The sequence below is a fragment of the Podarcis filfolensis genome (assembly GCF_964270895.1).
Source record: "Podarcis filfolensis genome assembly, chromosome: 2".
NCBI classification, from domain to species: Eukaryota; Metazoa; Chordata; class Lepidosauria; order Squamata; family Lacertidae; genus Podarcis; species Podarcis filfolensis.
The window spans coordinates 118817019-118823018 of record NC_139605.1 but is presented as its reverse complement, the minus strand read 5'-3'; the positions used below and the strand labels follow the sequence as shown (position 1 = coordinate 118823018).

Genomic DNA, 6000 nt, shown 5'->3' with positions numbered 1-6000 from the left:
AAGGTTTTCCCACTCACAATGGGAAGATAGATACAGAGATTTCAAGTTTTAAGGAACAAATATAATCCAGACTTTTAAAATTAGCTCTTTCTTTTCCATTTTTCTTTGCAGCATGTGCAAATAATATGTAAATGTCCATACAGTGGTACCTCGGGTTAAGTACTTAACTCGTTCTTGAGGTCTGTTCTTAACCTGAAACTGTTCTTAACCTGAGGCACTACTCTAGCTAATGGGGCCTCCCGCTGCTGCCGCGCCGCCGGAGCACAATTTCTGTTCTCATCCTGAAGCAAAGTTCTTAACCCGAGGTAATATTTCTGGGTTAGCGGAGTCTGTAACCTGAAGCGTATGTAACCCGAGGTACCACTCTATTTTTATTCATGCCATGCTTTGCTACACTATGCATAATGAGCAGCTTTAGGCAAATAGGCACTTTTTTTGGAGGGGGTTTCAAGGTTACCCTGGTGAAGAATTCTGAAATGGTATTTATCACTCTACGCTTTTCCTTGCACCTCCAAATGGCTCTGGGCAATGTAAATGGATCACGTCAGCCTCCCCTTATCGCTGTAACAAACGCTGCCGTGAGATTCTGGCTGGTGATGACTAGCTCAAAGTCACCTTCATGGCTGAGTGAGGATTTAAGTCCAAGTCTCACTGATCCTAGCCCAACATTCAGGGCCAGGCTGAAACGTGGGTAGGCAGGGAGGGCATGCTTTGCTCAGGGATCTGGGAGACAGGTGTGCGTGAAATTGGCTAAATTGCAGAAGATGCTTAAGGATGTTTGTGTGGACTTATTGGCTTATATCTTCTAGTTGAAGACATATCAACCAAGTGAGAGAGAGGACAGAAAAAGCAAAAGCATAACACAACGGAAAAGTCTCACTGAACTTCCATTGTCATGATTCCATCAGTGTGGAATGTCAACACAGACATATGATGAAAACAATCACACATCAGCAACGGGAGGAATGAAATCCCAACAGGTGAGGAAGAGAGGCTGTGGCCTCTGAGGCCCAGTCTTGTGTGACATACTGGTTCTGAGGGGCAAGCAGAGGGCAGGGCCAGCCAGGGTTGGAAGAAAGGGGCATTGGAGCAGTGGCGTAGCGTGGGGGGTGCAGGGGGGGCGGGCCGCACCGGGCGCAACATCTGGGGTTAGGGCAAATCCATGGGTTAGGGGGCGCAAATCCACGGGTTAGGGGGCGCAAATCCACGGGTTAGGGGGCGCAAATTACTTGCCTTGCCCCGGGTGCTGACAACCCACGCTACACCACTGCATTGGAGGGGAGCACAAGGAATCTTTATTTTATTTTTTAAAATGCCTCGTGCATCCACATCTAATCTTGCCCCTTTCTACAATTTATTTATTAGTGTGTGCTTTTCTTTTTCTAAATCTACCAAAGAATCAAATCAAATCAGGATTAAGCGGTTTCCTCAGGGCAGTGGAAGGCTGTGTCCCATTGGTGTAATTCCAGAGATAGTCACAGCCCTGTCAGGTAGCAGCTCAGCATGCCTTTGCAGCCCGCATCCTTATTCCTCTCTCATCATCATCATCCTCATTTTAAAAAAAATCCTAGTCCTCCCATTGTAGTCAGTAGTTGGTGATGGGAAGTCCTTGTGTCAGGCTGGTGTAAAGTTGCACTGTTGATGGGGGGCACGGATCAAAGGGATACACTGGGAGACCGTGTCAGTGTGCTCCTCTGCTGTGCTGGTCACGTTGGAGCCATAATCCCGCCCCGTGTTAGTCACTCTGCTGGCACATTATGGCCCCACCAGCATTATGTGTTGTTGGAATATCTTCCCCATCTTTCATACCACTTGTGTACCTGGCATTCCACTGGCAGTGGTTGCTGTGAATAGGCAGCGTCATTTACCTGACCTCCTGTTACCAGCATCGCTGTGCTTTACTGGAAAGGTGAGGTGGTGTGGAGGTTGGTGTGCTGCAATTTCACAGGCCAAGGAAATTTGCTGCTCCTGCCCCTCTCCTTCCCAGGAAGGCACAGCAACTCTGATGATGGGGGGTCAGGCAAGTGCACTCCCCTTGCCATGCTGACCATGGCAGGCTTCCACTAAACCCTACAGCCCATCAGCCAGTGGAACCCAAGCACAGGAATTCACACTAAGCAAAGGGAAGTGAAAAGAAACTAAAGTACACAAGGAATCATGAAATGTGGGTGGTGGTGTTGAACTTGAGGACTGTTCTGATCACTACACCATTGGAGCTCCAATTTTTACTCTGTGATGCTCAAACCAGTGCATAAGAATGGTTTAGATATCATAATTAACTTGTCCACTTTTGATGTCCCTTTGTAACATTCATGTTGGTACGTGTGGGTGGTATAAATTAGCCAGGGCCTGTACAATTAACATCTGTATTAGCTGTATTATTCACCGTAAACATGAAAAAAGGAACAATAGCATCTTGGCTGTTGCCTTGCTACTGCTGGGCAAACATTGAAGAAACAAGAATGATTGATTTATGTTCACAGTCTTTGTTTCACTGGGCTTCTGCTACACCAGAGTGTGCCTTTGAGAAATCACCACATTATGTGCTCATATTCTCAGTGATAGCTCTGCAAAAATGGACCTCAATTCCTCCTGAGCTCAAGCAAGCACAGTCAGGCCCTTTAAATGGGTCTGCACCCTTTCCTGGGGCTGTTCCACTAGAGCAGTGCTGCTGGGAACCCTTTTTAAGCCTGATGGCCACATCGCTTTGTAGACAATCTTTCAATGGGCCACATGGTGGGCAGTGACCAGAGACAAAAGTGAGCAGAGCAACGGTTGCAGCTCTTGCCACTATTCAGTAATGGCTGTGTTGTTTTAGTTGGATTGTTTTATCGTGCATTTTAATTACGGCTGTTAAATGTTTGTTGTAACAGGTTTTTACACTAATTAGAAGCCTTTTTTTTTTTTTGCATTGAGCAATTTAGGAATGGAGCTCCGCTGTATTCTGCGATGCTCACGATAATGACTTAGATATCATAATTAACTTAGGTGTATTTGACGCAGAGAATTTATAAAGGTTAAATATTGATTCCAGCCACACAAAAGTTAGCAGTTTCTGCACAAACACACACACCTCTCCATCTACTCTGCAGGCGAGTGAGAGGCATTTTCACAGTTGGTGCTTGGCAAATTCCAGCTTTACAAAAGCGTACTGTGTAGGGGGAATGGAGCAGGGCTGTTGGGAAGGTGGCCTGGGAGAGTTTTGAGGGCCAGCGAGATAGGACTGGAGGGCTACATTGGGTCCCTTGGTCTTGGGGTTCCCCACCCCTGCATGAGGGTCTCTGTGAGTTTTGTGGTTTATCTCTGTGGGTTTTTAGGTTTTAGTATTATTATGACATGCGTCTTCTCAAAAGTGTTTATATTGCATTTGGATCCAGATCTTTAAGCATGTTGCAATCTGCTTTGTGGAGTCTGGTCTCAAGAAGCAGATCATAAATCCATCAAACAGATACAGTCCTAGCTGCTTTAATCGTAGCCCCAGTGTTTTGCAATAGATAGGTTGGCTTTTATTCCAAAGAGTAAAAGGTGGTGGAACACCATGCAGCATAGAATCTTATTTCCTCCCCAGGTTATGACTTCTTACACTTCCTCTTTTGCAGTCCTGAGCAAAGTCTGGAGTGTGAGAAACTCCCAAGGAAACGTTTTGCACCTCAGCCCCTTGGGTTTCAACATTTTCTTTTATGCCCAATGTTACTCAGTGACTTTATGAAGAAAATCAGGAAACTGGTTTGAGATCTGCTGAGTAAGTGTATTTTAATCCTATTCAAATTTGTCTCCTAAGATGTCCCGCAAGATCCTATCCTTCCACTGGATGCTTCCCTATCTCTTGCCATTGCACTGATGCAAACGGCATCTAGCACAGTTATGCGGCGGAGAGTGCCATGCCTAACAATTAAAATTATTGGGCAACAGCCTATAAAATTATATGGCAGACCATTAAAAATGGCAGTATATTCCTGTGTCGACTCCCTTGGGAACTCCCAGCAGTTATGTCTTCAGTTGACCAACCAGGATCTAACGAGCTGATTCTATTTTATTTTCACATGGTAGGTTGTGCAAGAAGAGAGATCAATGGCATCTCCGCCCTTCAACTCAAAATGGCATAGCTGACAGCCAAGTAGAGCAGTCCTTGCCTTTCCAACGGTAGAAGAGGAACGTTTGGGTGTGTTGCTTGCAAAGGATGTATTCTTTGATGTACACCTGTAGATGCCTTCCTTTTGGGGGCAATCAGAACTCCTCCATCCCTGTGTTTTATTGCAGGTGCATTCTGCAATATGTTCTTGACACAATAATAGCGCACTGGTGGATTTACTCTGCTTTAGTTTGTTCTGCGATGATTGCTCAGTGGTACCACATTATTGTTGTCTACAGTGCAACAAAAGCAGGGAGAAAAAAAACACACCAAACATTGCAGTACAAAAAGTTACAGGATTTCAGCAGGAAATTATAGGACATACACTGACTGGAAATGAAGCAGTATGACTGCCCCAAAACCTCTGCAGGCGCAAGAGGTATTAAAAGTGGGATCATGTAGTAATAATAATAATAATAATAATAATAATAATAATAATAATAATAATTTATTTATACTCCAGACACTCTGGGCGGCTTCCAACAAAATACAGTGCTACCTTAGGTTAAGTACTTAATTCGTTCCGGAGGTCCATACTTAACCTGAAACTGTTCTTAACCTGAAGCACCACTTTAGCTAATGGGGCCTCCTACTGCTGCCGCGCCGCCAGAGCCTGATTTCTGTTCTCATCCTGAAGCAAAGTTCTTAACTTGAAGCACTATTTCTGGGTTAGCGGAGTCTGTAACCTGAAGCGTATGTAACCTGAGGTACCACTGTATTAAAATACAGTGGTACCTCGGGTTAAGTACTTAATTCGCTCTGGAGGTCCGTTCTTAACCTGAAACTGTACTTAACCTGAAGCACCACTTTAGCTAATGGGGCCTCCTGCTGCTGCCGCGCCGCCGGAGCCTGATTTCTGTTCTTATCCTGAAGCACTATTTCTGGGTTAGCGGAGTCTGTAACCTGAAGCATATGTAACCTGAAGCGTATGTAACCTGAGGTACCACTGTACAGTAATCCATCAAACATTAAAAGCTTCCCTAAACAGGGCTGCCTTCAGATGTCTTCTAAAAGTCTGGTATGTACGGCTGTCCAAATTACATCATGAGTACAAATCATCATGAATGTGCAATAAATAGGACGCCTGAAGGGTCCCTTACTGTTGTGGTCATTTCTTTTTGTGTATGCTGCTTTAAAATCCATAAATGAATATAAAAAGCTGTGCACTTGTTTTTTAAAATAATTACTTTGCAAGGTTTTAGTTTTAGACATCTCAGTGTTTCCAATAGATTCCTGCCCACCTCCAGCATGCAGCCCCTGAAATATTGCCCATGAGCGAATGTGGCCCCAGTGTTGATAAAAGTTCCCCACCACTGCTACACGGTGAAACCATCAGCCCTAGTTCAAATTTTACAGCTGTCAAGGATTCTCCAAAGTAGCCTGGGGCTACTCACTCATCTGTCCATCATCAGCCCTGCTTCTGATCTTCAGCAGGGCTGTCACCAGTATGTAGAAAAGTGGCATACATTTAAGAAAGATAAATGCAGCCTTTGCAGGGTTGTTGTAATCATCCTTGGGATAATGGGTGGGACCCAAATTAGCGTTAAGGAGATGGCTCCGTCAATGTGATGGGTTCTCTTGATTGCCCAGAGCTGATTTGGTGGGCAGGGGCATGATGGGAGGAGGAGGGAAAACCCTGTTGCACTAGTGGGGCTTGTTGCTCGCACACCCACTTGTGCAAACATTTAGTTGAATTTGGCTCAATATGTCTGAATCGATAAGGTAAAGGTAAAGGGACCCCTGACCATTAGGTCCAGTCATGACCGACTCTGGGGTTGCGGCGTTCATCTCACTTTATTGGCCAAGTGAGCCAGCGTACAGCTTCCAGGTCATGTGGCCAGCATGACTAAGCCGCTTCTGGTGAACCA

General features: G+C 45.1%; 1 long non-coding RNA gene across 1 annotated transcript; it reads left to right on the top strand.

The window, feature by feature from the left end:
• The first annotated feature begins 843 nt into the window (after nucleotides 1-843).
• Nucleotides 844-4241, top strand: LOC310756031. The gene is made up of 3 exons (XR_014544666.1): nucleotides 844-980; nucleotides 3600-3742; nucleotides 4051-4241. It is a non-coding gene; the product is annotated as an uncharacterized lncRNA (long non-coding RNA).
• The last annotated feature ends 1759 nt before the right edge of the window (nucleotides 4242-6000 follow it).